Source organism: Pseudophryne corroboree, chromosome 4, assembly GCF_028390025.1.
Source record: "Pseudophryne corroboree isolate aPseCor3 chromosome 4, aPseCor3.hap2, whole genome shotgun sequence".
NCBI lineage: Eukaryota > Metazoa > Chordata > Amphibia > Anura > Myobatrachidae > Pseudophryne > Pseudophryne corroboree.
Window position 1 is genome coordinate 663727784 of NC_086447.1, and position 24737 is coordinate 663752520.

At 47.2% G+C, this 24737-nt stretch overlaps 1 protein-coding gene across 1 annotated transcript in view; it reads right to left on the minus strand.

Moving 5' to 3' along the window:
- DESI2 (desumoylating isopeptidase 2) overlaps positions 1–24737 on the minus strand; it is a 279466-nt gene that overhangs the window by 84956 nt on the left and 169773 nt on the right. The gene's annotated exons all lie outside the window — the stretch shown is intronic.

The window sequence follows — 24737 nt, forward strand, 5'->3', positions numbered from 1 at the left end:
TATAAACAAGGCAATCCATAACAGACACAATAGCAACAAAATCAGCACTGGCTAATCCTAGTTGATGGGCACAGCAGGCAGGTTTATAGCCACTGATGCAAGGGGAAGAAGACAACAGAAAAAAAGGAAAGGAAGACTACACAAAGGAAGAGGACCCTGTTCATGACAGCTTGCAATCATATAGGTCACTAGCCATACTATTCACAAACTGCTCTAAAACAGGCATCGACACAATCTTCAACATACATTAAGGGTGCAGTTAGTAATTTACCATCTAGGAAAATTCTCAAAATTGTTGAACCACTACTCTAAAAAGGAGATTTATGGTAAGAGTTACCATTGTTAAATCTCTTTCTGCGAGGTACACTGGAATCCACAAGGAATAACATCGGGGTGTAGAGTTGGATCTTGATCAGAGGCACCAACAGGCTAAAGCTTTGACTGTTCCCAAGATGCACGGCACCGCCTCCAGGCACTGGAGCTCAGTTTTGTTAACCAGTCCAATGCAGTTGCAGGGAAAAGACGACAGTAGTTAGTAGCCACAGATAACCACATTCTCACGACAGGAGAAGATACCAGCGGCTAATGCCATACAAACCCAATAAAGCTAAGTGCGTCAGGGTGGGCGCCCTGTGGAATCCAGTGTACCTCGCAGAAAGATTTAAACAGTGGTAAGTCTTACCATAAATCTATTCTGCAGCGGGGTACACTGGTATTCCACAGGGAATAACATCGGAGATATCCTAAAGCAGTTCCTCATGGGAGCGGACGCACTGTAGCGGGCACAAGAACCCGGCGTCCCAAGGAAGCATCCTGAGAGACGGAAGTATCAAAGGCATAGAACCTGATGAATGTGTTCACTGAGGACCACATAGCCGCCTTGCATAATTGTTCTAGGGATGCGCCATGGCGGGCCACCCAAGAAGGTCCAACAGACAGAGTAGAATGGGCCTTTATAGTAGCAGGAAGTCCAGCCGGTACAAAAGCTCCTGCAATCACCATTCTAATCCATCTGGCCAAGGCCTGCTTATTCACAGGCCAGCCACGTTTGTGAAAACCAAGAAGGACAAAGAGAATCAGATCTCCTAAGAGAGGCGGTTCTCTTCACATATATACGGAGAGCCTGTACCACATACAAAGACTGTTTGGAGGAAAAACCAGGAGAGATAAAAGGCCGGAACGATAATCTCTTGGTTAAGGTGGAAAGACGACACAACCTTAGGCAGATAACCAGGGCGAGTTCTAAGAACCGCACGGTCACAGTGAGAAACCAGATAGGGTGACCGATAGGATAAGGCACCCAAGTCTTGAACCCTTACAGCAGAGGCAATAGACAGCAAAAATAAGACCTTAAGTGTAAGCCATTTAAGGTCCACAGACTCAAGAGGTTCAAACGGAGACTCTTGTAGGGCATCCAGAACAAAACGACAAATCCCGAGGAGCCACAGAAGGGACATAGGGAGGTTGAATCCGTAAAACACCCTAAGTGAAAGTATGAACGTCAGGCAGAGCCGCAATTTTTCTCTGAAACCATTCGACAAGGCTGAAATATGAACCTTGAGGGAGGCCAGACGAAGGTCTAAGTCCAGGCCCTGTTGCAGAAAAGCCAAAAGTTTGGCAGTACTGAACTTGTATGCATCATAATTCTTAGCCACACACCAGGTGAAGTAAGAAGTAAAGAATTCCAGACCCTATAATAAATCCGAGCCGAAGCCTGAATACGGGCTTTCAACATAGTTTGAATGACCGCCTCAGAAAATCCTTTGGCCCACGCTGTCAAAGCCAGTCGAGCCAGATCCTGGTAGACACAAGGGCCCTGAACGAGGAGTTCTGGGCGTTGTGGAAGTAGAAGAGGACGCTTTGTCGAGAGACCCTGCAGGTCTGAGAACCAATGCCGTCCGGGCCACGCTAGAGTGATTAAAATTAGTAATCCTCCTTCTTGCTTGAACTTCCTTATTACCCTGGGAGGGAGTGACACCGGAGGGAACACATACGGCAGCCAAAAGTTCCATGGAATTGCCAGTGCGTCCACGAACGCTGCTTGAGGATCCCTTGTCCTTGCTCCAAAGACCGGAACCTTGTGATTGTGTCGAGACGCCATCAGCTCTACATCTGGTAGGCCCCACTTGTCCACTAGGAGTTGAAAGACTTCCGGGTGAAGGCTCCACTTTCCGGCGTGTACATCCTGACGACGGAGGATGTCCGCTTCCCAGTTGAGGACCCCCGGTACGAACACTGCCGATATGGCTGGCAGACGGCGTTCCGCCCATAGAAGAATCTTTGACACTTCCATCATCGCCATGCAGCATCGAGTGACGCCTTGATGATCTATGTATGCCACCGTGGTGGCCTTGTCTGATTGTACTTGAACAGGCCTGTTCTGTACCAGAGGCAGGGCCAGTTTCAGAGCATTGAACACTGCCCGCAACTCCAGAATATTCATCGGAAGGAGAGATTCCTCTCTGGTCCACCGACCCTGAAGAGAGTGTTGCTCCAACACTGCACCCCAACCCCGCAGACTGGCATCCGTCGTTAGGAGGACCCAGTTGGAGATCCAGAAGGGACGACCCCTGCTCAATCGTTGGTCCTGGAGACACCAGCTCAGACATGCACGAACTTCCGAAGTCAAGGAAATTATGTGAGACCTTATCCGGTGAGGTAGGCCGTCCCACTTGGAAAGTATTAATCGCTGCAGAGGGCGAGAATGAATTTGAGTGTACTCTACCATTTCGAGGCCTAGTACTTGCATCGCCGAGTGTATCGACACACGTGGGCGAGATAGGAAGCATCTTATCTTGTCCTGAAGTTTCAGGACCTTCCTGGAGACCAGAACAACCGTTGGTTGTGTGTGTCCAGTAACACCCCCAGGTGCACCATGCTCTGAGCAGGGACCAGTGAGGATTTCTTCCAGTTGATGAGCCACCCGTGGGCTTGCAGGAATTGGACAGTCAGTTCCAGATGACGGAGTAGAACCTCCGGGGAGTTCGCCAAGATCAATAAGTAGTCCAGATACGGCAGGATCCTGATACTCTGACGGCGGAGAAGGGCCGTCATGACCTCCATGGTGAAGATTCATGGAGCCGTGGTCAGTCCAAAAGGCAAGGCCTGGAACTGATAATGTAGGTTGCCAATAGCAAACCGTAGATATTGCTGATGCAACATGGCAATAGGTATATGTAGGTAAGCATCCTGTATGACCAGGGATACCATAAGGTCCTTGGGCTCCAAGGCCAGAACAATAGAGCAAAGAGTTTTCATACAGAATTTGGATACCTTCACAAACGTGTTCAAAGACTTGAGGTTGCCAGGAGGATCCATTCGGTTTTAGAACTAGGAACAGAGTTGAATAGTACCCTCTGCCTCTCAGAGCTTGAGGCACCGGCACTATCACTTAGTGTTCACTCTAGGCTGTTTTAGCAGGGCGTCGCGCCCTGCCCGATTTTTTAAGGGCAAAACCCGCCCTGCCTTTTCTGCGGCGCCATGCTAAAACAGCCGCCCGCTTTCTGCCCTCCCAGCGTGTAAAGATGCCGCGCGCATGCGCGCGGCATCCATTCACGCTGTGGGAGAGCTTGCGGTAAGCCCAGCACCTCGGTTGGTGCTGGGCACGCCCTCAAGATTGACGCCGCCGGCCGCAGACGCCGCCCATCTGTGGGCTGAACCGCCCACTTGTTGGACGCTGTTTGATCACGCCCCCTATTTGCATGGTCACACCCCTTTCGGCGCACGCGCACTTCTGCCCCTCACACTCTGGCGCCCTGCCCCACTGCTAGAGTGAACACTAATCACTCCCGTGTCCAGGAGGGATTGTACCACCAAATGTAGAGTTTTATGCTTTCAACAGATCTGAAGGGAGATTTGTCGAGCAAAACTGGCGAGGGGGACGTTTCTTGAAAGAGATGGCGTATCCGTGAGTGACGACTTCCCTCACCCAGGCGTCTGAAGTGGTCTGTAACCATACCTGGGTGAACCGCAGAAGTCGGCCTCCCACCGTGGGGTCCCCCAGGGGGAGCCCGCCCTGTCATGCAGCAGGCTTGTCTGGTTTGGAAGCAGGCTGACGGGCAGCCCAGGACCGTTTAGGTTTGGGCTTAGAGGTTTTGGAAGTGCGAGCCTGTTTTGGGTACGCCTGACCATTTGCTTTACTTGGAGGTCGAAAGGAACGAAAGGTGTTACTCTTATCCTTCGGAACCGAAGGATTAGTACTCGGCAGACATGCAGTTTTAGCAGACGCTAAGTCAGCAACAATATTGTTCAGATCTTGCCCAAAAAGGATGTTTCCCTTAAAAGTCCAGATCCAGAGACCAGAACCGCAACCACAGAATCCGGTGAGCCAGAATGGCGTAGTAGACGCTTTGGCCGCCTGCACACCAGCATCAGAAGCCACCTCCTGAATGTAATGAGAGGCTGTGGTAATATATGAAAGACACTGTCTGGTATTATCAGAAAAATACAGATGTAGCTCCGTCTCAACTTCTTGAACCCAGGCTTCAATAGCTTTTGTAGCCCAAGAAGCTGCTGTAGTAGGTCTATGTACCACACCTGCAAGAGTGTAAATAGACTTCAAACAACCCTCCACACGCTTATCCGTCGGTTCAGAGAAGTGTCTCTAGTGACAGGCAGAGTAGAAGATACCACAAGACGTGCGACATGCGAGTCCACCGGAGGTGGTGTTTCCCAATTTTTACTTAACTCTACAGCGAGGGGACAACGAGCTAGCATCTATTTAGACAGGGAGAATATCTTTAGTGGAGACTCCCAGGATTCCTGACGTATGTCAACTGAATGTTCAGAATGTGGTAAAACTAAATTTAGTAACCTTCTGATGTTTGAACTTATCAGGTTTCTTAGAGGTATCTGGAGGCTCATCAATCTGAAGAATCAGTGTGATAGCCTCCACTAGGTCAGGTACATAAACCTGTGTTATAGATTCCTTATCAGAATCAGCTGCATCAGTGTCTGATGGATCAGTATATCCCCCATCTTCATCGGATGAAGTATTCGAACCATGAGTGAATTGTGAGGAAGAAATTATCCGCTTAGATGACCCTTTGGTCCTAGGAGGGCGAGGGTTAGGTGTTTAACCAAGGACTGATTTAATTACTGTAACCGAGTTGACAGAGTATCCGCCCATGGAGGATTAACTACAGGGACAATATGCGGCAGTAATGGCAAAGGAGGTCCCACAGGGGGCGTAAGTCTTGTTGCCAGCGTGGTCAGCTTATTAGAGAAAGCTGCCCAAGGTGGGTTTTGGTGTGCCACAGATGCTGCATGCTGACTAGGGGGTGCAGAACACCCAATACCTGGACCCTCAGCTGAAATATTTTCCTCAGGTAAAACCGTGGCGTCAGCACTGCATGAGGCAGGAGCGTCCACGGAAATCCCGCCCTGTGTAGCAGACATTACTTGGAAACGTAGCCTTAGGGCGTAGTAGTACAATATAGCCAGACACACATAGTACCGGACTAAAAAACCTCTGTGTAAGGTGACAGCAAACGCAGAACACGAACAGAGGATTAAAGCGGTATAGGGTGACTGAAAATACACAGAGAAAAATACCAAATAGTATATCATGTGAAGCACACACACTATATATATATATATATATATATATATATATATATACACACACACACATATATATATATATATATATATACATATACACACACACACACATACACATACATACATATACACACATACATATACATACATAACGAGTTTTATGGTAAGAACTTACCGTTGTTAACTCTTTCTGCGAGGTACACTGGGCTCCACAAGGATGGACAATGGGGTGTAGAGTAGGATCTTGATCCGAGGCACCAACAGGCTCAAAGCTTTGACTGTTCCCAGAATGCACAGTGCCGCCACCTCTATAACCCCGCCTCCCTGCACAGGAGCTCAGTTTTTAGTTAACCAGCCCAATGCAGTAGCAGGAAAAGAGACGACAACGGTTAGTGGCCACATACACCATACTCTCACGACAGGAGAAGTGTCAGCGGCTAATGCCATACCAACCCGAAGAAGCTAAGTGCGTCAGGGGTGGGCGCCTTGTGGAGCCCAGTGTACCTCGCAGAAAGTTTTAACAACGGTAAGTTCTTACCATAAAACTCGTTTTCTGCTGCGGGGTACACTGGGCTCCACAAGGATGGACAATGGGGATGTCCTAAAGCAGTTCCTTATGGGAGGGGACACACTGTAGCGGGCACAAGAACCCGGTGTCCAAAGGAAGCATCCTGGGAAGCGGCAGTATCAAAGGCATAAAACCTTATGAACGTGTTCACGGAGGACCACGTAGCCGCCTTGCACAATTGGTCAAGGGTCGCACCACGTTGGGCCGCCCAAGAAGGTCCAACAGACCGAGTAGAATGGGCCGTAATGTGAGCAGGAGCTGACAGACCAGCCTTCACATAAGCATGTGCAATCACCATTCTAATCCACCTGGCCAGAGTCTGCTTGTGAGCAGGCCAGCCACGTTTGTGAAATCCAAACAAAACAAAGAGAGAATCAAATTTTCGAATAGAAGCAGTTCTCTTCACATAAATACGGATACATAAATATGGGCTGTACCACATCCAAAGACCACTCTTTGGAAGACAATTCAGGAGAGACAAAGGCCGGAACCACAATTTCCTGATTAAGGTGGAACGAGGAAACCACCTTCGGTAAATAACCGGGACGAGTCCGAAGTACCGCCCGGTCACGGTGAAAAATCAGATATCGGGAACTACAGGAAAGGGCACCCAAATCCGTCACTCTTCTAGCAGAGGCAATAGCCAGCAAGAACACCACCTTAAGGGAAAGCCACTTAAGATAAGCTGAACCAAGGGGTTCAAACGGAGGCTCCTGCAACACCTCCAAAACCACCGACAAGTCCCAAGGAGCCACAGGCGGGACATAGGGAGGTTGGATACGCAACACACCCTGAGTGAAAAGTATGAACATCGGATAAAGTCGCAATTTTCTCTGAAACCACACCGACAAGGCAGAAACATGAACCTTGAGGGAGGCCAGACGAAGGCCCAAATCCAGGCCCTCCTGCAGAAAAGGTAAAAGTTTGGCTGTACTAAACTTGGAAGCGTCATAATTGTTAGATGTGCACCAAACAAAGTAGGAATGCCAGACCCTATGGTAAATCTGGGCAGAAGCCGGTATCCGGGCCCGCAACATAGTTTTAATGACATCTTTAGAAAAACCCTTAGCCCCAAAGACAGAAGTTTCAAGAGCCACGCCGTCAAAGACAGCCGGGCTAGGTCCTGGTAGACACAGGGGCCCTGAACAAGGAGGTCTGGGCGTTGTGGAAGTAGAACTGGGCGCTCAGACGATAAGCCCTGCAGGTCTGAGAACCAGTGCCGTCTGGGCCACGCTGGAGCTATGAGAAGCAGAATTCCTTTTTCTTGCTTGAACTTCCGAATTACCCTGGGCAGGAGTGACACCGGAGGGAACACGTACGGCAGCCAAAACCTCCACGGCACCGCCAGCGCATCCACGAATGCTGCTTGAGGATCCCTTGTCCTTGCTCCGAAGACCGGAACCTTGTGATTGTGTCGAGACGCCATCAGATCTACGTCTGGAAGATCCCACTTTTCCACTAGGAGTTGAAATACTTCTGGATGGAGGCCCCACTCGCCGGCATGCACGTCCTGACGACTGAGAAAGTCCGCTTCCCAATTCAGGACTCCCGGAATGAAGATTGCCGATATGGCCGGTAGATGGCGTTCCGCCCAATGAAGAATCCGTGAGACTTCCTTCATTGCCAGACAGCTTTGAGTGACGCCTGGATGGTTTATGTAAGTCACTGTGGTGGCGTTGTCCAACTGCACTTGAACAGGACGGTTGTGAATTAAATGCTGGGCTAGGTTCAATGCATTGAAGACCGCCCGCAATTCCAGAATGTTGATTAAGAGGAGGGACTCCTCCTTGGACCACCGACCCTGAAGGGAGTGTTGCTCCAGTACCGCGCCCCAACCTCTTAGACTGGCATCTGTTGTCAACAGGACCCAGTTGGATATCCAGAAGGGACGGCCCCTGCACAACTGTTGGTCCTGGAGCCACCAGAGCAGCGACAGACGGACCTCCGGAGTCAACGAGATCATTTGAGACCTGATCCGGTGAGGCAGGCCGTCCCACTTGGCTAGAATCAGCCTCTGGAGGGGCCTAAAATGGAATTGAGCATACTCCACCATGTCGAATGCTGATACCATGAGGCCCAGCACCTGTATCGCCGAATGTATCGACACTAGCGGACGAGAAAGGAAGCAACGAATCCTGTCCTGAAGCTTCAGGACTTTCTCCCGACACAAGAACAACCTCTGGTTGTGAGTGTCCAATAGCGCTCCCAGATGCACCATGCTCTGAGCAGGGATCAGGGAGGATTTCTTCCAGTTGATGAGCCACCCGTGGGCTTGTAGAAACCGGATCGTCATATCTAGATGACGTAGGAGAAGTTCTGGGGAATTTGCCAGGATTAACAAGTTGTCCAGATACGGCAGTATCCTGACCCCTTGACGGCGGAGTACCACCGTCATCACCGCCATTACTTTGGTGAAGACTCGCGGAGCCGTTGTTAAACCAAAAGGTAACGCCCGAAACTGGTAATGGAGGTTGCCAATAGGAAACCTCAGGTATTGCTGATGTGACGCTGCTATAGGAATATGCAGGTAAGCATCCTGTATATCCAGGGAGACCGTGTAGTCCCCAGGTTCCAAGGCCAGAACTATAGAGCGAAGAGTTTCCATACGGAACTTGGAAACCTTCACAAACCTGTTCAATGCCTTGAGGTTGAGAATGGGCCGGGAGGACCCATTCGGTTTCGGGACTAGAAACAGCGGAGAATAGTACCCCTGGCCCCTCTGCGCAAGAGGCACCTGTACTACGACTCCTGTATCCAGGAGGGTCTGTACCACCGAATGCAGAGTGTTTGCCTTTGTCTGGTCTAACGGGACGTCTGTCTGGCAAAATCGATGAGGGGGTTGGTTTTTGAAGGCTATAGCGTAACCCCGAGTGACGACTTCCCGTACCCAGGCATCTGAAGTGGTCTTCAACCATTCCTGGGTATACCCTAGAAGCCAGCCCCCCACCCTGGGATCCCACAGGGGGAGGCCTAACCCGTCATGCGGCAGGATTATCGGCCTTGAAAGCTGGCTGACGTGCTGCCCAGGCTCTTTTTGGCTTTGGCTTACCAGGTTTGGAAGTGCAGGCCTGCCTGTTGTACGCCTGACCTTTTGCTTTACCTGAAGGACGAAAGGAAGTACCTTTAGCCTTCGACACAGAAGGAGCGGTACTTGGCTGACAGGCAGTTTTGGCAGTAGCCAAGTCAGCCACTATCTTATTTAAGTCCTCCCCAAACAGAATATCTCCCTTAAAAAGGGAGTACCTCCAGGGTTTTTCTAGAGTCCAGATCCACAGACCGGGATCTCAGGCACAATATCCGGTGAGCCAGGACTGACGTAATAGAGGCCTTGGCTGCTAGGATACCGGCATCAGAAGCCGCCTCTTTAATATAGCGAGAAGCTGTGACAATATATGACAAGCATTGTCTAGCATGGTCAGAAGAGATTTCAGCTTCCAACTCTAGGGCCCACGCGTCAATAGCCTCTGCAGCCCATGTTGCTGCAATAGTGGGCCTTTGTGCAGCACCCGTGAGGGTGTAAATCGCTTTAAGACAACCCTCCACACGTTTATCTGTAGGCTCTTTTAGAGACGCGACGGTAGTGACAGGTAGAGCTGAGGAAACCACCATCCTAGCCACATGCGAGTCTACTGGAGGAGGCGTTTCCCAATTCTTAGACAGCTCTGGTGCGAGGGGATAGCGAGCCAGCATCTTCTTTTGAGGCACAAACTTCTTACCCGGGATTTCCCAGGGTTCCTGACGTATATCCACTAGGTGATCAGAGTGAGGTAAAATTTGTTCAACCACCTTCTGACGCTTGAACCTATCTGGTTTCTTGGGAGGGACGGATGGCTCGGGATCATCCGTAATCTGTAGAATTAACTTAATAGCCTCCAAAAGATCAGGAACATCCACATGTGAACTACCCTCCCCCTCAGCAGTATCTGAGTCAGAACCTGTGGGGTCAGTGTAAGTGCTGTCTTCATCAGTCGAGGTATCAGTGACAGCAGTGGATTTTGGGGAGACAAGCGCTCGCTTAGAGGACCCCCTGGACTTAGGCGAGCGATGGTCAGACTTTTTAGTAGTCAGGGACTGGTTCAACTTCTTCAATTGAGCAGATAAATCGTCCGCCCACGGCGGCTTAGCTGCAGGGACCACATACAGGTGTACCGGCATTGGGGGTCCCATAGGGGGTGTTAGTTTATTAACTAGCGTATGTAGAAGCGTGGAAAAAGCGGCCCACGGTGGGTCATTAGGTACCTCCGTTGCTACAGTCCCACTGGGGGGCAAGGAGCCCCCAGAACCAGAGCCCACAGCTGCTATAATCTCCCCATAGTGATCTGTGGCTTCAGCAACACCGGCAGTGTGTTCAACCCCAGAACAGTTACCCTCAGAAGCAGACATGATATAACTTGCAGTATCAGGTAACAGTACAATTGGCAGCAGCACAATACCTCTTACCCAAACCCCTGCACAGTGTAGTCAGCACTAGCAGAGCTAAAGGAGAGATATGGTGACTAAATCAAAGAGAAAAATACGTATTAAAAGTATATCTTTGTGAAAAATCCTATATCGATATACAAACCTGACGCACCAAGCCCCCTCAGGTTATAGAATATAGGGATAGCAAGTTGAGTGAAAGACACGAAATGGACACCACTCAGCTATCTAATGCACACACAGATAGTCACAGTTTGTACAATGCAGAGGTTATTACAAACAATAATACTGCACTGGACTAGCTTATAAGTATATATAGCTATATAGTCAATAGATATAACACTGCACAGTAAGAACTGGATGTATATCACAGGGTAATTGTACTAGAAAACCATGACTAAATGCACTCTTTGTTAACTAGCACTGTCTAAAAAGGCAGGTAGAATACTTAAGAGTCATGTAAAGTCACAGCACTGACAACCAGGCGGCTTTACACAGGAGGATTTGCCCAAGCAGTCCCAGGAACAGTCAAGCTGAGGGATAATGGCGCCCAGACACTGACAGGGAGTGAGGGAGAGACAGATATGCAGCTCCAGGGCGGGAACATTTGCGGAAAATGGCGCCCTGGGGCTGGGGGATGGGCTTCAGGTCTAAGCCTTATCCCCCTGCTGGCAAAACCACCGGGTACTGTGGGCTACTGAAAATGGTTTAGAGAAAACATGACCTGCACCCATGCCCTGGTGATCTAGTGGGATCGCCTGTACTGCCAGTGTCCACCGCCGGCGCGCCTCCCACTGACCGCGCCGGGACCCACTCACCACCTCACGATGCGCGGCCACGCGATCCCAGAGAGCCCCCATCGTGTGTGCCTGACGTGAAGAAAACCGGAGCCTCCTGCTGTAGTTACCCGGCAAGCAGGGCTCGGGAGTGTACAGCGCCGCTGGGGAGAGCTGGAGCTGCAGCAGTGAATGTCTTCTGACATTTACCACCGCTGCTGCCCTTGAAGTCTTCACTTCTTTCTTCAAAAAAAGCTCTTCTTAGGGCTGCCTGGAACAGCCCCTCTGTTATGTGCATGCTTACTGCAGCACCAACTAAAAAACTGAGCTCCTGTGCAGGGAGGCGGGGTTATAGAGGAGGCGGCGCTGTGCATTCTGGGAACAGTCAAAGCTTTGAGCCTGTTGGTGCCTCGGATCAAGATCCTACTCTACACCCCATTGTCCATCCTTGTGGAGCCCAGTGTACCCTGCAGCAGAAATATATATATATATATATATATATATTCACCAATGCGATCCGGCACTCCCTCCGTCCCCACGGAATCCAAAACCTGCTCCTGTGCCCTCCTCCTTGAGAGACGCAAGTCTCACACAGATACTGTCCAGATAGTGGCGGCACTCGGAGACTTCATAAAGTGCATAAATGGTTTATTGAAAACTCTACGTTTCGGGGTACGCAGCCCCTTTGTCAGGATAACATACATGCATGAAAGACAGTGTTTAAATACCATACCCAAGAGGACGCTCCACTCAGCTTCCAACTGCGTCGCCCGAGTTCCGGGTCTGTCTCACCGGAAGTGATGACATACCGGCCCGACCAGCTGGCGCGTTGGAGCCGCAGACAGTCACCATGGTTACCAATAAAATCACAAAACAACCATATTGAGTGTAAATACATAGCAACGCAAATCCTCTTCTTATATTACATCACATGAACAATATCAATAGTGACTCAAAGTAACAAAAGTGAAACCAAAAATTAAAAAAATATAAAAATAAATATAAAAGCACTGTCATTTATCAGGCACCCGTCTACCTCAGCAAAGCATCACAATAATGGGTTAATATCTCTCATTTAATAATGCTATTGTTTATATTCAAAACCATCCCGCTGATATCAGTTAGAGAAAGATTTATTATATGCCCCTATGATTCCTGAATTCACAAAACACATTTAAAATTAATTGTCTCATTAAGACCCTTCGGAAAAATGGTGTTCAATCTATTAATCCACATTGCTTCAACCTGTAACAATTTCTTAGACCTGTCCCCCCCTCTCATAGATCGTGGGACATGGTCAATCAGTTTGTATCGCAATGTGGCTACACTATGCCTTGCCTGTGCAAAGTGCCTTGCTACAGGCTGCTCACTTTGTCCAGACTTAATGGCCTCCCTTATCGCATATCTGTGTTGGGCCATACGGATCCTGAACTCACAGTCCGTCTTTCCCACATACCCCAGCCCACAGGGCATGTCAGTAGATAAATAACGAACTTGGATTTACATGAAAGTGAAAACCGGATGGCATATTTTTTACCCCTATGTGGGTGTTGGAAATATTCCCCTGGACTTAGAAAGCTGCATGTCGTGCATCCACTGCAACGGAAACAACCCTTTCTCTGTTTCAGAAAATGTGTAGGTTCAGTATTGAATTTAGACAGGTCGGTCTTAACTACCATGTCTCTGATACTTCTATTTCTAGAGTAGCTAAATAGGATCTTACTCCCAAATGTTTTTCCCAATTCCTTATCTGTGGCTACCAAAGGCCACAGCTTTTTCACCTGTTTACCTAAGTATGGGCTGCTAGCGTTGAACGGTTTCACCCACGGGAATCTATTGTGTAAACTTTTCTTATTCCTGGGTACTAATAATTGATCAGGTGTCTTAGCTAAGGCTTTCCTTTTTGCCTTCTCTAAATCTGTAGCTCTATAACCTCTCTGGATAAACTTCTGTATCATTACATCTAATTGTCTGTCCCTTTCATCTCTATCACTGTTGATCCGACAGACTCGTCATAGTTGGGAATAAGGTAACCCCTGTGTAGTCGATCTGGGGTGAAAGCTGTCTGCCCTCAATAGATTGTTTACTAAGCCTACCGATAGAAACAGACTAGTTTCAATCTCCCCTGCATTTAAAGTGATACACACATCCAGAAAGTTAATCTGTTTCCTGTCCATAGTAGCCGTAAATTTAATCGGGCTATCTGTGCCATTATGCTCTTCAATTAAACTAGACAGACTAGACTCGTCACCGTTCCACAAAACGATGACGTCATCAATGTACCTAAGGTATAGAGTTAACTGAGCTGATATACCTGGGTTCGTCAAAAATAAATCTCTCTCAAGTTCCCACATGTATGAGTTTGCGAAGGCCGGCGCTACGGCCGACCCCATCGCACAACCTGTACATTGAATAAAGAACTCCTTCTCATACAAGAAATAATTATGAGTGAGTGTGAAATCTAGCAATAATAAAAAGAACTCAATATCTGGCCCGTTATAACGGGGATTGTTAGTAATCAAATGCCTTACTGCTGATAACCCTGCTTTATGCGGGATGCATGTATAAAGACTCGTAACGTCTAACGACGCCAAAACTATTTCTTTAGGGACTTTGTCTATTTCCACTAATTTTCTCAACAAGGTTGATGTGTCCTTCAGGTGAGTGGGTGTGTCTTGGATACATGGCTGTAAAAAACTATCGCAATATACTGCCAGAGGTTCGTTTAGAGACCCCCTGGCAGAGATAATAGGTCTGCCAGGGGGTTTCTTGGGGTCTTTATGTAGTTTAGGAATAGCATAAAACACAGGGGTTATCGGATATTCCACTGTTAAGGCCTTACTAACCGATGGCGATATAATATTATCTTTCACCGCCTGTGTCAGTAGGGTATCCAGCTCGCCATTAAACTTAGATGTAGGATCTAGTCTCAGTGTTTTATAGGTATTGCTATCCGACAACAAACGTCTACATTCCTGTTTATAATCCAATGTATCCAAAATCACAATTGCCCCCCCCCTTATCAGCACTACATACATACACATATATGTATATATATATATATACATACACATATATATATATATATATATATATACACACATACATACATACACATATATATATATATATATATATATATATATAAAACCAATCGGAAAAACCGCACACATTTCACTTTGATCCATTTCAAACGGGTGCTGCAATTTCATATAGATAAAATATTAGGGTATTCCTTAAGCCAAAAGCAAAACGCTATTTAAACCATAGCTAGACGCCTGTCGACAGCCCCTCACGCCCACTCACCTATTATCTACAACTCACCCCACCTGTGCACTCTCATGTCCGCACTGCCTGCAGCATGAGGTTCCCGTCGTGGAACGCAAACAGTCCGCGGTGGAACGCACTTCCGGTCCCAGCGTACACCACGGAAGTACATCACTTCCGCCCGGCGCTGTGGTTCCGTAATCGGCGAACAAATCACAAGTACATACAGAGTGTCACCCGGGCAACCAAAGAAAACAGTGATACCCAATATGTAAACACTGTTCTGAACTAGTACAATACTGATTATTAAATCAGACTAGTACATCGGTGAGATGGGATTGAATGTGCCTGACAGGCGTCCAGCCATGGTAACATCATTAAATAGCGTTTGGCTCAGTAGTTAGTTGTATGCCCTTGAGGAAGGTGGTAACACCGAAACGGCTGTTGGGCAGAGAGGACTTGGATTCCTTGGTCTGTTATCCGGAAGGACATGTAAAGTATCATGCTAATCCTGGCTGGAACATAAAGTTTGCATTTTTGTGACTGTTGCCATGCTACAATACAGTTTTCCATGAAATTGCTACTGGTGGTGTGCTGGTTTCCTTCTTTTGGCTGGGAAGGTTTCTTTTTGGCTTAAGGAATACCCTAATAACCTAATAAAATAAGAATTTACTTACCGATAATTCTATTTCTCGGAGTCCGTAGTGGATGCTGGGGTTCCTGAAAGGACCATGGGGAATAGCGGCTCCGCAGGAGACAGGGCACAAAAAGTAAAGCTTTAGGATCAGGTGGTGTGCACTGGCTCCTCCCCCTATGACCCTCCTCCAAGCCTCAGTTAGGATACTGTGCCCGGACGAGCGTACACAATAAGGAAGGATTTATGAATCCCGGGTAAGACTCATACCAGCCACACCAATCACACTGTACAACCTGTGATCTGAACCCAGTTAACAGTATGATAACAGCGGAGCCTCTGAAAGATGGCTCACAACAATAATAACCCGATTTTTGTAACTATGTACAAGTATTGCAGATAATCCGCACTTGGGATGGGCGCCCAGCATCCACTACGGACTCCGAGAAATAGAATTATCGGTAAGTAAATTCTTATTTTCTCTATCGTCCTAGTGGATGCTGGGGTTCCTGAAAGGACCATGGGGATTATACCAAAGCTCCCAAACGGGCGGGAGAGTGCGGATGACTCTGCAGCACCGAATGAGAGAACTCCAGGTCCTCCTTAGCCAGGTTATCAAATTTGTAGGATTTTACAAACGTGTTTGCCCCTGACTAAATAGCCGCTCGGCAAAGTTGTAAAGCCGAGACCCCTCGGGCAGCCGCCCAAGATGAGCCCACCTTCCTTGTGGAATGGGCATTTACATATTTTGGCTGTGGCAGGCCTGCCACAGAATGTGCAAGCTGAATTGTATTACACATCCAACTAGCAAAAGTATGCTTAGAAGCAAGAGCACCCAGTTTGTTGGGTGTATACAGGATAACAGCAAGTCAGTTTTCCTGACTCCAGCCGTCCTGGAACCTATATTTTCAGGGCCCTGACCACATCTAGCAACTTGGAGTCCTCCAAGTCCCTAGTAGGCGCAAGACACCACAATAAGCTGGTTCAGGTGAAACACTGACACCACCTTAGGGAGAGAACTGGGGACGAGTCCGCAGCTCTGCCCTGTCCGAATGGACAAACAGATATGGGCTTTTTTGAGAAAAAAAACACCAATTTGACACTCGCCTGGTCCAGGCCAGGTCCAAGAGCATGTTCACTTTTCATGTGAGATGCTTCAAATCCACAGATTTGACTGGTTTTAAACCAATGTGTTTTGAGGAATCCCAGAACTACGTTGAGATCCCACAGTGCCACTGGAGGCACAAAGGGGGGTTGTATATGCAATACTCCCTTGACAAACTTCTGGACTTCAGGAACTGAAGCCAATTCTTTCTGGAAGAAAAATCGACAGGGCCGAAATTTGAACCTTAATGGACCCCAATTTGAGGCCCATAGACACTCCTGTTTGCAGGAAATGCAGGAATCGACCGAGTTGAAATTTCTTCGTGGGGCCTTCCTGGCCTCACACCACGCAACATATTTTCGCCACATGTGGTGATAATGTTGTGCGGTCACCTCCTTTCTGGCTTTGACCAGGGTAGGAATGACCTCTTCCTGAATGCCTTTTCCCTTAGGATCCGGCGTTCCACCGCCATGCCGTCAAACGCAGCTGCGGTAAGTCTTGGAACAGACATGGTACTTGCTGAAACAAGTCCCTTCTTAGCGGCAGAGGCCATAAGTCCTCTGTGAGCATCTCTTGAAGTTCCGGGTACCAAGTCCTTCTTGGCCAATCCGGAGCCATGAGTATAGTTCATACTCCTCTACGTCTTATAATTCTCAGTACCTTAGGTATGAAAAGCAGAGGATGGAACACATACACCGACTGGTACACCCACGGTGTTACCAGAACATCCACAGCTATTGCCTGAGGGTCTCTTAACCTGGCGCAATACCTGTCCCGTTTTTTGTTCAGACGGGACGCCATCATGTCCACCTTTGGTAATTCCCAACGGTTTACAATCATGTGGAAAACTTCCCCATGAAGTTCCCACTCTGCCGGGTGGAGGTCGTGCCTACTGAGGAAGTCTGCTTCCCAGTTTCCATTCCCGGAATGAAAACACTGCTGACAGTGCTATCACATGATTTTCCGCCCAGCGAAAAGTCCTTGCAGTTTTTGCCACTGCCCTCCTGCTTCTTGTGCCGCCCTGTCTATTTACGTGGGCGACTGCCGTGATGTTTTATCCCACTGGATCAATACCGGCTGACCTTGAAGCAGAGGTCTTGCTAAGCTTAGAGCATTATAAATTTACCCTTAGCTATATTTATGTGGAGAAAAGTCTCCAGACTTGATCACACTCCCTGGAAATTTTTTCCTTGTGTGACTGCTCCCCAGCCTCTCGGGCTGGCCTCCGTGGTCACCAACATCCAAAACTGAATGCCTAATCTGCGGCCCTCTAGAAGATGAGCACTCTGTAACCACCACAGGAGAGACACCCTTGTCCTTGGATATAGGGTTATCCGCTGATGCATCTGAAAATGCGATCCGGACCATTTGTCCAGCAGATCCCACTGAAAAGTTCTTGCATGAAATCTGCCGACTGGAATTGCTTCGAAGGAAGTCACCATTTTTTTACCATGGCCCTTGTGCAATGATGCACTGATTTTAGGAGGTTCCTGACTAGCTCGGATAACTCCCTGGCTTTCTCTTCCGGGAGAAACACCTTTTTCTGGACTGTGTCCAGAATCATCCCTAAGCACAGGAGACTTGTTGTCGGGATCAGCTGCGATTTTGGAATATTTAGAATCCACCCCTGCTGTTGTAACAGTATCCGAGATAGTGCTACTCCGACCTCCAACTGTTCCCTGGACTTTGCCCTTATCAGGAGATCGTCCAAGTAAGGGATAATTAAGACGCCTTTTCTTCGAAGAAGAACCATCATTTCGGCCATTACCTTGGTAAAGACCCGGGGTGCCGTGGACAATCCAAACGGCAGCGTCTGAAACTGATAGTGACAGTTCTGTACCACGAACCTGAGGTACCCTTAGTGATAAGGGCAAATTTGGGACATGGAGGTAAGCATCCCTGATGTCTCGGGACACCAGATAGTCCCCTTCTTCCCGGTTCGTTATCACTGCTCTGAGTGACTCCATCTTGATTTGAACATTTGTAAGTGTTCAAATTTTTTTAGATTTAGAATAGGTCTCACCTAGCCTTCTGGCTTCAGTACCACAATATAGTGTGGAATAATACCCCTTTTCTTGTTGTAGGAGGGGTAATTTAATTATCACCTGCTGGGAATACAGCTCGTGAATTGTTTCCCATACTGCCTCCTTGTCGGAGGGAGACCTTGGTAAAGCAGACTTCAGGAGCCTGCGCAGGGGAAACGTCTCGACATTCCAATCTGTACCCCTGGGATGCTACTTGTAGGATCCAGGGGTCCTGTACGGTCTCAGCGTCATGCTGAGAGCTTGTCAGAAGCGGTGGAACGCTTCTGTTCCTGGGAATGGGCTGCCTGCTGCAGTCTTCTTCCCTTTCCTCTATCCCTGGGCAGATATGACTCTTATAGGGACGAAAGGACTGAAGCTGAAAAGACGGTGTCTTTTTCTGCAGAGATGTGACTTAGGGTAAAAAACGGTGGATTTTCCAGCTGTTGCCGTGGCCACCAGGTCCGATGGACCGACCCCAAATAACTCCTCTTCCTTTATACGGCAATACACCTTTGTGCCGTTTGGAATCTGCATCACCTGACCACTGTCGTGTCCATAAACATCTTCTGGCAGATATGGACATCGCACTTACTCTTGATGCCAGAGTGCAAATATCCCTCTGTGCATCTCGCATATATAGAAATGCATCCTTTAAATGCTCTATAGTCAATAAAATACTGTCCCTGTCAAGGGTATCAATATTTTTAGTCAGGGAATCCGACCAAGCCACCCCAGCTCTGCACATCCAGGCTGAGGCGATCGCTGGTCGCAGTATAACACCAGTATGTGTGTATATACTTTTTATGATATTTTCCAGCCTCCTGTCAGCTGGCTCCTTGAGGACGGCCCTATCTATAGACGGTACCGCCACTTGTTCTGATAAGCGTGTGAGCGCCTTATCCACCCTAAGGGGTTTTTCCCAACGCGCCCTAACTTCTGGCGGGAAAGGGTATACCGCCCATATTTTCTATCGGGGGGAACCCACGCATCATCACACACTTCATTTAATTTATCTGATTCAGGAAAAACTACGGTAGTTTTTTCACATCCCACATAATACCCTCTTTTGTGGTACTTGTAGTATCAGAAATATGTAACACCTCCTTCATTGCCCTTAACGTGTGGCCCTAATAAGGAATACGTTTGTTTATTCACCGTCGACACTGGATTCAGTGTCCCTGTCTGTGTCTGTGTCGACCGACTAAAGTAAACGGCCGTTTTAAAACCCCTGACGGTGTTTTTGAGACGTCTGGACCGTTACTAATTGTTTGTCGGCCGTCTCATGTCGTCAACCGACCTTGCCGCGTGTTGACATTATCACGTAATTCCCTAAATAAGCCATCCATTCCGGTGTCGACTCCCTAGAGAGTGACATCACCATTACAGGCAATTGCTCCGCCTCCTCACCAACATCGTCCTCATACATGTCGACACACACGTACCGACACACAGCACACACACAGGGAATGCTCTGATAGAGGACAGGACCTACTAGCCCTTTGGAGAGACAGAGGGAGAGTTTGCCAGCACACACCAAAAACGCTATAATTATATAGGGACAACCTTATATAAGTGTTTTCCCTTATAGCATCTTTTTTATATATTTCTAACGCCAAATTAGTGCCCCCCCTCTCTGTTTTAACCCTGTTTCTGTAGTGCAGTGCAGGGGAGAGCCTGGGAGCCTTCCCTCCAGCCTTTCTGTGAGGGAAAATGGCGCTGTGTGCTGAGGAGATAGGCCCCGCCCCTTTTTCGGCGGCCTCGTCTCCCGCTCTTAACGGATTCTGGCAGGGGTTAAATATCTCCATATAGCCCCCGGAGGCTATATGTGAGGTATTTTTAGCCAAAAATAGGTTTTCATTGCCTCCCAGGGCGCCCCCCTTCCAGCGCCCTGCACCCTCAGTGACTGCCGTGTGAAGTGTGCTGAGAGGAAATGGCGCACAGCTGCAGTGCTGTGCGCTACCTTAAGAAGACTGAGGAGTCTTCATGCCGCCGATTCTGGACCTTCTTCTTGTTTCAGCATCTGCAAGGGGGCCGGCGGCGAGGCTCCGGTGACCATCCAGGCTGTACCTGTGATCGTCCCTCTGGAGCTAATGTCCAGTAGCCAAAGAAGCCAATCCATCCTGCACGCAGGTGAGTTCACTTCTTCTCCCCTAAGTCCCTCGTTGCAGTGATCCTGTTGCCAGCAGGACTCACTGTAAAATAAAAAACCTAAACTAAACTTTTCTAAGCAGCTCTTTAGGAGAGCCACCTAGATTGCACCCTTCTCGGCCGGGCACAAAAATCTAACTGAGGCTTGGAGGAGGGTCATAGGGGGAGGAGCCAGTGCACACCACCTGATCCTAAAGCTTTACTTTTTGTGCCCTGTCTCCTGCGGAGCCGCTATTCCCCATGGTCCTTTCAGGAACCCCAGCATCCACTAGGACGATAGAGAAATATATATATATATATATATATATATATATACACATATACACACACACATACATACATACATACATATATACATACATATATATACACACACACACACACGACCCTGACGCACTTAGCCCCCTTCAGGGTACAGAATATAGGGATAGCAATATGTGTAATACACTGAATGGAAACCACACAACAGCTATTGGCAAACACAGTCACATGTAAAATGCAGAAATTATTACATACAACAATAAAACTGCACTGGTAATACTACATAGAGCTACGTACGTATACAGATATAAATGCACAGTAAACACTGGATGTATATCACAGAATAATTGTACTAAATATTCATATAGTTATGAACTTGTTCTTAAGTAACACTGTCTAAACGACATGTAGAATACTTAAGTGTCCTGTAAATGCACAGCGCTGATGAGGCAGGCGGCTTTACAGAAGATACTGTGCCCAGCAGTGCCAGAATCAGCGCAGCTATGTGTAATGGCGCCCAAACGCTGACAGGGAGTGAGGGGGAGAGAGAGAGAGAGAGATTCAGGTCCAGAGCGGGAACATCTGCTGTAGATGGCGCCTGGGGGAGGAGCTACAGGTCAGCGCCTTATCCCCTCTGCTGGACTTCACCACCAGGTACTATGGAGCCTATGTGAAACGGGTTTTAGTAAATCTGACCCGTGCTCCTTGCCCTGGTGGATATAGTGGGGTCCCTGCATGGCCACAGTGTCCACGCCAGCAGCGCAGTCTATATCCGGAGACCGTGTCCGGATCGCGATTTCGGCAGGTCCCGCCTGGGGGACCCTCTTACCTCCTCCCTAGATGTGTGGCCACGCGATCCAGGAGGGCAGTGGCGGTATGTGTGTGCCTGATGAAACCAGAGCGCCTCCGCTGTAAGTACCCGGCAACCAGGGCGCGGGAGTATACAGCGCTGCTGGGGGAGGTGAGGAAGCCGCAGCACGATATGTCTGCATGACATAGCAACTAGTGACTGTGCTGCGGCCCTTGAAGTCTCCTTTCTTCTCAGAAAAGCTCTTTTTAGGACTGCTTAGAACAGTCCATCCTGTTAGCTGCCTGCACTGCAGGCACCAACTTACAAACTGAGCTCCAGTGCCTGGAGGCGGGGATATAGAGGAGGCGGTGCAGTGCATCTTGGGAACAGTCAAAGCTTTAGCCTGTTGGTGCCTCGGATCAAGATCCAACGCTACACCCCGATGTTATTCCCTGTGGAATAGCAGTGTACCCCGCTGCAGAAATAAGGAACACACAGCTATACATATGCATACTATAACTGTGCATGAGTATCATGTGTAGTACTACATAGATTGCCAAAATCACATGCAGTAAGCAGACATAGGGGGAAGTGTATGAAGCAGTGATAAGAGTGGAGAAGTGAGCTAGTGGAGTGTGGCCCATGGCAACCAATCAGCATTGACGTAACATTTATAATTTGCATACTACAAAATTATACAGAGCAGCTGATTGGTTGCCATGGGCAACTTCTCTACTGGCTCACTTCTCCACTCTTATCACTGTTCATACATTTACCCCATTACCTGTACGAATATAGAGGGCTAAAGATAAGATCAGCTTCTGGTAATGTAGCCTACGAGTTACAGGGCAGCACTAATCTATAGGCTTATTTAGTTACAGTGCAGAACCCACAAGATTGAAAGACCTCCACATAAAAATGCACTTACAGATGTGCTCTCATACACTTTTGCCGCAGTCACCCAAACAGTCGTACTTGGCGAAACATATCTGGTGAGACTCTGTATGTGCCAATTGTAAAACTGCTTCATGAGACTGCACTGATTAATCGGATATACGACAGAGTCTGAATCTGTATACAAAGTGATACGATGTAGCGGCTGCTGCTTTATCCACACCAAGTTCTGTTGTACTTTGTATACAGACTCAGACAGGTGTTGTGCTGTGGTTAAGATGCAAATTTGGGTGAAAAAGATGCTCAGCGCAAGTCAAGTCACATGGGATTTGGCACCTCACTTACGCAAACCTTCTTGCGCTGCATGGCATATTGAGTATACATCTGTATGTGAAATGCATGGAATCATTTGTTTTTTCCCATATCATCTGTGATGCCTCATTGGTTTTTTTTTGTCTCATCTTTGGAAATCATTGAAGAGTCCTTTAGGTCACAAACTAAATGCTCCTCATTTATCATTAACACACTATGCAAGGAAATACAAACTATTTGTAGTCATAGTATTGTAGCCAATATAGCCAGATCCATAAGACTACGAGGTATATTTACTAAAAGTTTATTTTGATCGATTTTGTATTTCAGGGTCCAAATCACACATTTACTAACAGATGATTTTTGACATTTTAAAATAAAAAAATAACCATGTAAAAAATCATCAGTTAGTAAAAGTGGACCAAACATCGAAGTTTAGTAAATATACCCCTAAATTCCACATTTATTTAGATGATTTTTGAATATTTTTTTTTTTTTAAAGGTGGTCAAAAATGACCTGTGTGATTTAGACCCCAAAAGACAAAATCGATAAAAAAAAAAAAAAAAATACACCCAACAATCAAAATTGACATTTAATAAGTATACCCCCACATCTCACAATAAAATGTCATCCTCCTCATTGGGAGAAAACACTGTACATACAGAGGGTAATTCATTTGTTATTTTAGCCAGCAGATGGCACCCAATGGAGCTATTTGATTGTAGCTCTGCTCTGGCATTTCAGCTTGAACCCCCAGGGAGGGCAGTGGGGGGTGGGAGTGGGTAGGAGCAAGCTGAAATGTGCAAAATGTGACCCGTTCAAGCCCATTAGTTTAGTCGGGTTTAGCTGCTTTACACGCTAAGCGAGATAACTGGCATCAATTGAATATCACCCCTGCGATCTCCAGTAACTTAAACGGGAGAACGGGGAGTAATAACAATTGAATTCCCCCCATTATGCTAGTGATAGCAGTTAGCAGGGTGAATTACTGCTGACAAGCGAGTTACATGTTTTCTTAAAGAGTAGTGAACAGGGCACATGAATGCCAATATATACAATGTCAATACATTTAGGGTGGTTGCAAGCATCCCACATTCCCCAGAAATGTAAATGCTAGGCAAATGTGATATGCAGCTGTTAAAATGAGTGAGGAGAGCAGCACCTCTTATACCTCATACATGTTCAGATTATACTAGGCTTTTATATTTAGCTGAACAAAGAACGGTGAGAACTGGCTCTACAAAGACTAACACCATGTGGTGCACACATAATTATACCAAGGATTGGAACATGTATTGTGGTGTAGGCATTAAATCCATTTCCAGCAGAATGTTCATTCATCAGTGCAATAGACTTTACATTGCATTTTGTGAAAAAGAAAATAATAATAAAAAAAAGGTAATCCGAAAATATAGTACTGTAGTTTTTAAAACTATAAGACTTCCAAATGTAATGCCTTCTTAATGCTTTTATAGGAAATCAGATTTTATACCTTCATGATCAGTCCAAATGTGTACTCTGATAATATTTCTGTTCCATTGCCATCCAAAAGAAGTGCACCTTCTCATATCATACTTGAGGGGAAATTTATCAAAGCTTGGCGAGAGATATAGGACCAATCAATTAATTCCTGGCATTTTTTCAAAAACAGCCTGTAAAATAGCAGTTAGGAACTGATTGGTTGGTACATTACCTCTCTTCAAGCTTTGATAATCTGCCCCTTACTTTCTGCTGCCAAAAGGGAAGTGAAGTTTCCATAGTCCTTCCACAAGGTACATATGACATAATTGTAATCCCTCAGCACAAGTTGGAACCAGAGAAATAAATATGGTGTATACGGACCTTAATTATATAATTATATATGTAACTCTGACCAAGCATAATTATCACCAATAGTAGTCTTGTTCATCACAATTTTCAGTGAAGATGATCATGCAATTAATCTTAATTTATTTTGAATTAGTGGTGATATTCTC